The sequence below is a fragment of the Magnolia sinica genome, chromosome 5, assembly GCF_029962835.1.
Source record: "Magnolia sinica isolate HGM2019 chromosome 5, MsV1, whole genome shotgun sequence".
Taxonomy (NCBI): domain Eukaryota; kingdom Viridiplantae; phylum Streptophyta; class Magnoliopsida; order Magnoliales; family Magnoliaceae; genus Magnolia; species Magnolia sinica.
In genome coordinates this window covers 110207430-110220110 of record NC_080577.1, presented here as the reverse complement: position 1 = coordinate 110220110, position 12681 = coordinate 110207430, and positions in this window count along the sequence as shown.

Here is a 12681-nt window from a genome sequence, read left to right as displayed (position 1 = left end):
GGTTAGGATTTTTACACGTGGCATATTTCTTATGCATAGCACATCCACGGCCCAGCCCACCATATCAACGGTTTGGATCATATAACCATAAGCTTCGCTTGTTCAAACTAAAATCAGGTGCTTAAGTTGTTTTTTTTTTTTTTTTTCAACACACGCACACACACCCCCACACACCCAGGGGAATTTCACCATCTATGGGTACTCGAACTCTTGACCGGGTGTTGAAACTCCCGAGAGTCTACCACTCGAGCAAGAGTAAGGACTCATGGGTGCTCGAACCCTTGACCAGGTGTTGAAACTCTGAAAGTCTACCACAGGTGCTTAAGTCGTGGTTTTTCATCCCAGAATGAGGATAAAGTTGTATGTCAATCTTCACCGTCCATTTTATAAATTGAGGGAGATGTCGGCTGAAATTTGAAAGATTAAGTAGATCCAAATCTCGGGTGGACCACACCACGGGAACAGTGGTTATTGAACTATCAACATTAAAAACTTCCAAAGGCCCACTGTAAGTAAATTCACAATGTTTATTTTCCATCCAACCCCTTGATAAAGGTCAAAAAGATCCGGATGAATGTAAAAGATAAAGATCAGTTTCATCTAAAACTTTTGTGGCCTAAAAAATGATTTGATTGGTGATACATCATTTTTTCAATTGGTATGGGTCATCCATAATTTGGATATTTAATTTTCGGGACCACGTCCTAAAATGGGCCGGGAAAATAAATGGACAGCGTGGATATACAAAATATTTATCGAGGTAGACTCGTATGGTAAGGATAACGCCATAGTGGGTGTTCCCGGAATCGGTTTGCGTACTGAGTAAACTGTGTAGGGCCCACCGTCATCCATGCATTGTGTTAGCTCGGTTCATCCGTTCTATCATATAATTTTATAAATATAAAGGAAAAATTAACAATATAAAAAACTTAAATGGACCACACTACCTGAAACAGTGTGAATTAAAGTCTATTATTGAAAAGTTCTTGGGGGCCACAGAAGTTTTAGATCAAGATGATATTTGTTTTTTCCCTTCATCTATGTCTGTGTGATCTTATGAAAAGTTTGGATGATAAATAAACATCACTGGGTCCTTAGAAAGGTTTCAACGGTGGAAATCAATACTTCTACTGTTTCCTTTGGTATGGTCTACTTAAGATTTGATGCACTTTAAATTTGGGCTCAACGTAAAATGATTTGAAAAAACGGATAGACAGGGTGGATAAACAACATGATTTCACAGTGGGCCCAACAGAGTTTACTCAGTACCATAAGAGCGTACTGAGTAACTCAGCATGCAATCCGATTTCGGTGTTCCCCGGGTAACACCGGACGCTGATTTCCCGCGAAAGCCTTTTGAGGAAGTTCCTCGCAAGAATTTGGGTGGGTGGGGCCCACTGCGATGTTTGTGAAATAGCTACTCAGTCCATCCGTTTTTAAACCTCATTTTAAGACATGCGGCAAAAAATTAGGTGTATCTAGAGCTCAAATGGACCACATGAGAGGAAACAGTGAGGATTTAGTGACTACCTTTGAAATATTTATGTGACCGGACATGTTTTGTACCAGTCTAATTTTTGGTATTTTCACTTCATCCCAATGAAAATGACCTTTTTAAACAGTTTCGATGGAATATAAACATCAAAGTGGAGCTTAGGAAGGTTTTAACGATAGGCGTTTCTTTTTCCACTGTTTCATCTCGTATGGCCCACTTGAGTCCTGGATCCTCTTAATTTTTTGTCAGATATTCTAAAATGAGCTTGCAAAACAGATGAACAGGTTGGATTTCTCGTAAACATCATGGTGAACCCAACTTGCATCTTACCGTGGGGACTTCCTGCCAAAGTCTTTCCCAGGAAACCGGTAACACATAATCCGCTCCCTACGTTTTGGTGACTACCGTAGGCATGGGGACGTCAATCACATGGGTTATTACGTTAGCTGCTACCAGAGTATCACCTTTGTAGGCGCAACCCCATACGTGTGGCCGTGTGGGGTACAAATTGATGTATTATTATTTTTTTATCTACTCTGTTTATCTGTTTTTCCATCTCATTTTAAGTATGCTATCCTAAACCTTAAAAAGATTCAAATATCATGTGGACCATATCACTAGAAAAGGTAATAAATGACTGTTAAAAACTTTTTGTGAGCCACAAAAGCTTCGAATCAGGCTCATATTTGTACGTTTCCTTCGTCCAGGACTTTTTGACATTATCAAAAGGTTGGATGGGAAATAAAAGCACCGATAACACTTTATCCACTTCCAAATATTACGTTGCCGTACCATGGCTGCTCATGAACGCTGAAGATACAGATACTCTCTAGCGCCATTCACCTTGAGCCCACAAAGAGCCTTGTGCTCCGAAGAAAAGCTTTTCTAAAATATTCCATACATGGTCTTTAACGGGGCGTCTGGCACAGGGTATTAGATGGGATCAGGTGGGACAGAATTGCATTTGGTACTATTCAATGCCATCTAGCATTTGAAGAGGTTGGGATTAAGTGGAATGGAATTTCATTTAGTCCCATGGAATTGCATTTGGTCCATATAGGATTTTCATGGATTTTGAAATCCATTACACATGTGGGCCCCACATTGATGCATGCGTTTATCCATATTGTCCATCTACATACACCATTTACACATGACATTCTAGTTATATACGTATATGAGTGAGCCAAATCCATTTTGAATTTGGTCCATCGATCACAATTCTATGGTCCACCAACCATGATTTTGCTTAATCCGGTGTTTTCGGGTAGCAAAATTTTTATCCCAAACATGGGATTGGTTGGCTACAATACCATGGAATTTCCAGACATACAATTATTGTGCGATAATGATGTTAATCCCATCTAATACAATTCAATACCATTCAATTCCACGAAGGTCTTTTTAAACTTTTATTCCTCCATGCCCATCAAACCATTGAAGCGGGGATGGAGCAGATTGTGCATACTAAGTAAACTATATGGGGCCCACTATAGTGTTTGTGAGAAATAATCTCATCCACGCGTTTCGCCTAATCATTTTATAGTATAAGTCCAAAATGAGGTAGATCTAAAGCTCAAGTGGGTCACACAACATCAAAACAAACAATGAATATTGTACACCCATAATTGAAACATTTATGCGCACATAAGCTTTGGATCAAGCTAATATGTTTGTTCTTTCAATTTATCCCAACACTAATGACCTTATGAACATTTGGGCGACTTTATGAATGGTTTAGATTGCATAAAAACATCATGGTACGTAGAGCCCATAAAGGTTTGAATGGTAGGCAACCCATTTTCTATTGTTTCCCGTCGAACGACCCACTTGAGTTTTGAGTTTGACTGATTTTTGTCTCATGTGTTAACATGATAATCTAACAAAATGGATAGACGGAGTGGATTTCTCACAAATATCACGGTGGACCCAATATAGTTTCTTATGGCAGGAACTTTCCGCGAAAGGCATTCGCTATCAATCCACATGGATGGGACATGATGTGGATTGGGTAACACCTGACGGAACCTATTACATACTCTATGAGGTCTACTATGATATATATTTTTTATCCATGCTGTCCATCTATTTTCAAAGATCATTTTAGGGCGTGAGCTAAAAAACGAGGCATATCAAAAGCTCAAGTGGACCACACAATAGAAATCAATGAGATTAAAAACCTACCGTTAAAAACTTCCTAGGGGCCATAATTTTTGGATGTAACTCATTATTTGGCCCATGGCATTAAATTAAAATTTGAATCTAATGTACGGAGTAGATTCCATACATATCCCACAATGGGTCCCATAACCCTTAACACATGACAACTTAAACCCTTAACACATGACAACCATGACTCAAACCCTTAACACACGACACCCTCGACCCGTGACACATACTCGAGGGTGGGCCCAATAGACGACGTCCTTCTAGTGTTAAGGGCCAAGGGCAAGGTTGTCGTATGTTAAAGGTCTAGGTTGTCAGGGCCGTTCCCGTCATGTGTTAAGGGTCGAGGTATATCATGTGTTAAATGTATGTGTTGTTAGGGTCGAGGTTGTTATGTGTTAAGGGTTGCGGGGTTTTGGACACCATTTGTAGGGCCCACCATGGGGTATGTGTCAAATCTATTATGTTCATTCTCGTCTGAATTTTATAAAAGACTATGATTCAAACATCGAGCCACATCCGTCGATCATGTGGACCACACCACAAGGAGATAGTTGACAGTAATGGTCATGGTTGTCAAGTTTTGTGAGTATTGGATCCGTCTCATTTTCATCTCATGTCCTAAAGTGAACTTGTAAAATGGATGAATGGGTTGGATTTCTCACAATTCACAAACATCATAGTGGGCCCCACCTAGGTTCCCAACGAAGTTCCTATAGAAGGCTTTCCCTCGACAATCATGTAAACAAGAGGGAAGTGGAGCGGATTAGGTGAAACCCTAGCCTCACCCAAAACTAAGAGGCCCTTACCATAGAGCCCACCTTGATGTATGTATTCTATATCTTCACTGTACATTTGTTTTTCCAAATCATTTTAAGGCATTACCCGAAAAATGAAGTAGATCCAATTATCAGGTGGACCATGCCATAGGAAACAGTGGTGATTGACCACTAATGGGCCACCAAAGTTTTGGATCACGCTGATATTTATTTCTTCCCTTCATCTTGGCTGACATGATGTTATCAAAAAATTGGATGGGAAATAAACACTATGGAAACATTAAGGTGCCTCCCTCACCCCAAGAAATTTCCAGTGGTACGACATTCCATAACCATTGTTGCCTATGGTATGATTTACTTGATTATTAGATTTGATTCATTTTTGGAATATTGCACTAAAATGATATGAAAAGACGGATAGATAACTTGAATACAAAATACATACATCAAGGTGGGCCCACGGTAAGGGTTGCACCGTCTTGGGTGCGGCGGGTCTCACCCCCTTCCCTCAGTGGATGGAAGCAGATTGTGTCCTACCCCCGCCCTCCTAGCAATCTAGGTGGGGTCCACCATGAAATCCACCTTGTCCATCCATTTTGCAAACTCATTTTAGGATATGAGATAAAAATGAGAGGAATCAAAGAATCAAGTGGGCACACCTTCTTTCTCCAATTTTATAGTAGGCATTTTTTCTTGGATCCGATCATTTCTTGTTGCATTTCTTAAAATAAGCACAGATGACAAATAGACTGAGTGGATTTCTCACAAATATCAAGGTGAGTCCCACCTATATTGCCAGTGCAGGAACTTTGTGCAAAGAAATCCACATCCAATCATGGTTGGCTCAAGGCAGGAGCAGTTTTGTCCCTTTAAAATTTTTAAAAAGCCTGCAAGGTCATACCATCAATATTTTTAAAAGACTTTTCTTTCAAAGCATTTGTTATACTGAAGCGCAAAAAACACCCTATCTATGTGAGCCCCACTACGTTGTCTGTGACCTATAGATGAAATCCAGTCCGTCCATCAGGTGAGAACTCTCTTAGGTTGAGTGGATGTGAAAAATAATAATCATATAAGCCACACCATGGGAGCAATGTAAAAAATGCACCTAAAACCTCTACATTAATGTAGTGTTGCCACCTGAGTTTTAAATCAGGCTAATTTTTGAATATTTACTTCATCCTTGTGAGTTTCACGTGATGAACGGGTTTGATGAAAGGTAAAAACCATTGTGACCCCACAACAAGCCTATGCTTGGCGTTCCATCCCAATTTCCTCTTATGGTGTGGTCCACCTGAGGTGTATCTGATTGACTTTTGGCTGCAAGGCCTAGCATCGAGGAAACCACCTCCGAGTAGATGTAGGACTAGCACTGTGGTGGGCCCACCTGATTTATTGCTGCAGTCACTGCATAAAAACAGATGAGGCAGAGGATTCCAGTCCAAGGAAACGCGTTCCCAGTTCCCACTAGGACTAGTATCATGGTGGACCCACCTGATTTATTATACTGCGTAAAAACAGATGGGGCAGAGGATTCCAGTCCAAGGTAACGTGTTCTCACCATTGAAACCATCAATGGTGAGAACGCGTTACCTTAGACCTACTTGAGCTTGAACTCAGCTTGAGTTAACCAGAGCTGCTGACTGAACTGAGTCAGCTAGTCAGGTTCAAGATTTGAGCTAGGCTGAACTTGAGCTGGATTGGTTGTTGGCCGAGCCAAGCTCAACTCGGTTCAGTAAAGCTCTAGGCCAAACCCATATACTAATGAATCATATCTGTGGCTGACAACAGGTCCAATCCGGATTTCTCATTGACACAGTCGGGTCTGACCCATTTGCATCCTAGTTCAGAGGCAGCTGATTTGGGCCCGGTCTAGTTTTTCAGGCCCCATAACTAATCTGGGAATGCATGATCTTATCCTGCAAAGCATAAACAAGAACGGTCATGTGTGGCTCTGCTGTGATGTTTGCATGATTTCCAATTCGTCCATAATCTGCTCCCTTTGTCTTCTCTTCGGTGCCCAAAAATCAGACCGATTTAAAGTACACGTGGGCCACACCATGTAAAATCATACCTAAAGCCTCTAAAATCAAATGGTGTATTTTAGGGGTGAAAGCCGGGCGGGTCCAACCTGACCAACCTGTGACCATCTCGACATTGGGTTGGGCTCGGGTGTGATGTATCGGGTTCAGTCTTGTACTTGGGCTATATAAACACCAACCTGATAAAACTTGGGTCGGGCTTGGGTTAAGGTCTCGGGTTGCCCAACTCATCCCGAACCCAATCGATATATAAGTTACTTATAAAGTTAATTGAGTGCAAATGGTGCACAAGAAATTCTAATGCCATTGGATTTCATTATTCCACGTCATTTCTGATGACTCACGCTAACAAGATATTCCGGAATTCTCTCCCAAATAGATTGCATGCTACACAATATAGCTTTTAAAAGAATAATTGTCCTATATTTTAGTTTGATTGTTTAGAAAAAATGAAATTTTTTAATGATAAATAATTACATATATATTTAATAAAATCAAAAGTGTGTGTGTGTGTGTGTGTTGATTAAAAATATAATAGACTAATGTAATAATGAAAATATTAGCACAACCTGACCAAACCCACTTGGGTTGGTCTTAGGTTGAGAACTCCACCTGAGATTGGGCTGGGTTGGGTTGGGTTGGGCTGGGCTGGGCTGGGCTGGGATTGAGGTATAGGAACCTTGGGTTGGGCTAGGGTTGAGCACCAACCCGACCCAACCCAACCCGACCCGACCCGACCCGACCCGACCGGACCCGCCCCGCCCCGCCCCGCCGGACTTTCAGCCCTAGTGTCTATCATAGATGCAACTAGATGGACGGCTCGGATTAATTAACCATGCTGCCAGGTCTACTGTGGGGAGATGGCTATATCGTATTACCGTTCTTCCTACGTCCGGTGAGGGGACCGTTTCAGCGAATGTTATCTCACACACACGTGCCATGTTGGCACGTGCGAGTTCGTGTTCTCTTATAACCTCAACATAAGTAAATGGATGCTCACCCATTCTACCCACCTAGATGGTGATCCAAACCGTTCAACTGGAAAGTCCCATTGCATAGAGCCATAAAAGAAGAATCTCGCTTATAATAGATCCTAGCCGTCCATAAAAAGGCTAGCTATAAACTGCTATTCTACACTTGTTCTGACTCACATTGTGTGGACATTGGGATCTCGGATGTTCTTAGATTTTAACCATGTAGCCCATAAGCTACGGTTCCTTACAGATGAATGACTTGGATCAGATCATCACAGGGATGTCGGTGACTTGGACTGGCCCGTCGTTCTTCGGTCTTGGACAGCCTCAGGCTAAATAAAAGTTGTTAGGTTGAGTACCTATTTGACTGGCACATTTTTAACCGCGTCGCGTGATCCAATCAAATCTCGCCGCATCCTAACAGCACCAAACCATGTGGTACTGGGGTCACCACAAAATCTGCATCTGCATTGTTGAGAGATGGCTCTATCATATATGTTTCTCCCTGCTACACTGTTAGAGGTGTACATGAGTCCAACCGAGTCGAGCTTTGCACAGCTTGACTCGGCTCGTCCGCTAGCTGACCTCAGCTCGGTCCTTGAGCTTGACTGCCAGCTTGGCTCAGTTTGGTTAGCAGCTCAGGCCAGTTTGAGCCGAGTCCAAGCTAAGAATGAGCCGAGTTTGCCTGTGCAACATTTTCACAAACGCATAAACAGCAACTTCATATTCTCACTATATATGTAGGACAACAACAACAGTTTTACAAGTATTTCTTCAAACGCCTTGTAGGTAACATTAAAATCAAGAAAAAAGGTATTTGTTTCATATACATACCTTCCTTGCCACCAGCCGATACTTCGTTGAGTCATTTCATCGAACACTTGGTGAGCAACATCAATATCGAAGTAACCGAGTCACCGAACTAGCTCGATCCGAGTTTGATTCGAGCTAGGGTTTGATCCAAGTTGAGTCGAGTTTGGGCAAGCTCAAACTCGATTCGAAATTTTTTGAAGCTCAAAAAATCAGCTTGACTCGGTTCGAACTCAATTCCAAACTGAGTCGTATCAAGCTTTTTCGAGTTGAGCCGATCGACCTAACCAAGCTAACTAGGTTCGTGTACAGCCCTATACACTGTATAGCCCACCAAGATCACGGTGTTGCTGGGCTGGGATTGCACACTTGGGAGAGGGTCAGGCCCAATCCCAGGTTTTGAAGTCCAATTAATAAACAGGCCTGGCCCGATCTTTTGGGCCAAATGAAATAAGGTGGGGCCATGCCTAACTTTTGGACCCGGTAAGTAATTGGGTATGGGCTCAGGCTGACTTGGTCCATGTTCAGTCTAACATTGTCACGACTCAATATCAAAATCATGTATTGCATTGTTAAGGCCCACTAAAGAGATTTGATTATCAAAACCGTCCATTTCTTAAGTGAAAAAAAAAAAAAACATGCATGAAAAGTGATGGAAACATAGGCTAGTTCCTATTTAGGTGTGAAGCATGGACCCTGAGGTTTGCATAATTTGGGACCATCAATCTTGGTGGGTGTTATGGATGGCCCATGCTTGGGAACCACACCCATCACGCAATCCTAACCATCACTTTTCTTGTACGTTTTCTCACCGAATGTGAAGGCCACCAGTCAGATGTCCAAGATAAACCATGTATGGGTAGGCCTCCTGATGGGCTGGGCTGGGGTTGGACTTCGAACTATTCAGGTCAGGCCTGATGGTCCGGACCTATTCAACATTTTGATTTTGTGAGATCTGAGCTGGGCCCATCCATCTATGGCGAATTTTAGCCATTTTCTATCAACAGAAAGGGATGGTTCCACATGATAAGTATGGCACATGGTTCGGTGGGCCAAACCATTAGATTGTTCCAACCTATCGTGGATGGACCACGTTCTCAAAGCCTTCCACATTGGAAGATCCTGACCACTAATAAATCCTCAGATTTCTCTCAGTTGAATCCGAACCATGCCTTATTTCTCTTCTTAACCGTCTCTTTATAGGCCATGATTTGGAAAGGCTAGGGTTTTAACATCAAAAGGAAACTTTTGGGGTATCCATCCAAGGTCGGATGCAATATATCAACGGTCTGGATTACTATACCATGGGCCCCAACTGTCAGAATTAAAACCCAAGTTTATCCCATCATATAATTCCTCTCCCTTCCAAGAAAATAAAAATAAAAATTCCTCTCCCTTGGCTTATCAGGAACTACATTAAACAAGTGGGCCCATGGTTTAGTGATCGGCTCCACCTTCAATGGGGTCAGCATCTGACAGTGCATGATGCGATTCCAGTGTAGGTGGACACCCAAAAAATCACTCATCAAGTGGGGCACCCCTAACAAAAAAGAATGGACGGTAAAGAAAAACTAACTGATGGTCCACATTCAACATCAACGGATCATGATTTTTCCATATGTTTAGCTTTGCAATGGGCTCCACCTTATGCACGGCTCCAATGAACCACAAACTTGCTAGCCTAGCAAGTGTATGTGGGCCTAGCAAACTCATGAAGAACCATGCCTGAAATATGCAAGATCTAAGATCCTAGCCACCAAGACCATCGATATCTCTCTTCTGAGTAGGCTATTTGTAGGCCACAATTGCAAGGATAGGATGGTCCCACCAAGGAGATTTCGAATCAAGGTCCATCAGAGAAAGATGTGTAGAGGTTCAGCACCGTCTTCCTCAAGGATAACTACTCCGAATCGACGGAGTTTCTCTGGACTCCTCACGCAGATGCCTCGAATCCATGAGTAAAATTAGAAATTAATTCTAGAAAATTCGAAAATAACTTTATCAATGATGAAAAATGAGTTTACAACTCTTTAAATAAGGCTATAAACCCTAGGGAGAAGTTTCGGAATTAAACTACAGCTAAATCTCTTATAAATCGCAACTTATTATAAATAGTAGATGGTCATGATTCCTATTAGTGCACATGGTTTTTGGCCATACTCTTTGGCTTCACCATACCATTCACCTAATTATTCTAAACAATTTTCATATTGGACACAACTCCTAAAGCCCAACGGATGAAGAGTTATAATCAAACTAAAACTTACTATAAATAGTAAAAATGAAATTAGAATAAGAATTCGACCGTCAATCTGATAGTATTTCACAAATTCGGCTTGGACAACCTGGCATAGTAAGGTTGGGTGGCTAAAGTAGCTTGTCCTACCCTAAAATCATATATGGTATATCCGATAGCTCATTCTAGTTTGCGAGATATGTCTGTTTTAAGTTTTGGCGGTCCAGATTACCTCCGTGGGCCTCTTCTGGTCCATCTTGGCCATGAAACTGTCTGTGACCCGCTCTACATCATGACCCAACAAATCGACGGTCAAGATCCAAGCCCAAAAACCCAAGTACAAATATTTTCTGGTGAGGATCATAATTCCACTTTTTTGTTGTGATTAGGGATTTACTAATTCTAACCTCACACAATACACCTAATTTTGGTTGGGATTACATTTATCATTTCCAAGTATGCTGTAATGATTCTCCTTGAGCCCCCATCATAAACTATTATGAATTTTAATATGGAAATAAGGATTTCAACGCCCATCGGGCCACCACGATCAGCATGGCAACACCACATGATCTTATAGGTTTTCGGCATGATTTTACATTGTTTCTTGCCCACCTGAGTTTTAGATCTGACTAATTTTATGAGATCTTTTGTCATATGTATGGTTGTATGCCGTACATACATATATATACATATGGTTTTGGATGCTCACTGGAACTGATTAGCAATATTTTCTATGTATGATGTATGTATTTATATGATTTACTTCCAATATTAAGGACGGTTTTGGATGAAGTTACATAGAGAGATGGGCCTTTCCAACATTTTAGTCGAATCTGATTCTCACATCATTATAGAAGCGGCCATTAACCTTGCGTTTTCAGGTCGTTGAAGCATTTGGACCCAAATGGGCATCATTCATAGCATGATTCTGCCGCTTAACCTGCTTTTTTCCCACACCCTCCATGAAGGTAACTCTGTCGCAAATGCTCTAGCAAAGTTGACTCTCTTTATCGCTCTAGAGCCGATCTCCTAAGACACATTAAAGGCTTCCTTATGCTAGATTGCGCTAGTATGGGCTTTATCGGGAGCTCCAGAGTGAGGCAGGGAGTGGGTTGAGAAATTCGATCTTTGGGAGTGGGATGGGAGTGTTGCAAAAATATTGATTTTTATCAAATATATTTTAATAATAAAAAATAATACACAATATATAAAAAAGTTGTTTTTGAAAAAACACCGTTTTGTGGGTTTTTAGGAATAGTCTCACATGGGAAAGGAAAGAGAAGAAAAAATGGTTTAAATGAAAACAGTGGAGTATTATAATATTTACTCACCTAGTCCAAGGACTATGGACCTTGCGCACTGGAACACCCGCGGGCGCGCTCGCGCTCGGTCTCGGTCTTGGGCACGGGCACAGGCACGGGGTGTGGGCATGTGAGGCAGTGTGAGGCAGTGTGGCTGTAGAGGCGCTAGTGGCGCACTTTGCACTTACCTCCAGGTTCTAGACCCATAGGTTGTAAGTGGGTATTTAGGAAAAAATATCACACTGATGGGACTATCCAAACCTTTAAAGCTCGACTAGTAGCTAAGGGTTTTAGACAAAAAGAAGGGATAGATTACTTTGACACATACTCACCTGTAGCTAGGATAACATCCATTAGGATATTATTTACGCTAATTTCCATACATCATCTTCACATCCACCAAATGGATGTAAAGACCGCATTCCTGAATAGTGACCTCAATGAGGAGGTATACATGGAACAGCCTGAAGGTTTCGTTCTACCAAAAAATGAAAACAAAGTATGTAGAGTAGTCAAATCTTTGTATAGATTAAAACAAGCACCAAAACAATGGCATAAGAAGTTTGATTCCAAAATACTTTCTCATGGTTTTATGTATAATGTACCTGACAAATGCATATATTCAAAAGTAGATGATAGTTGTATCGTTATTATTTGTCTGTATGTTGATGACATGTTAATAATAAGTAATAAAATAGAAGGTGTGACTGAAACAAAGAGGTTTCTATCTTCCGTATTCAAAATGAAGGATCTTGGACAAGTTGATACCATCCTAGGTATCAAAGTTAAAAAACATTGTGGGGGTTATGCTTTGTGTCAATCTCATTATATTGAGAAGATACTAAACAAGTTTAACCATGTGAGGCAGTGTGGCT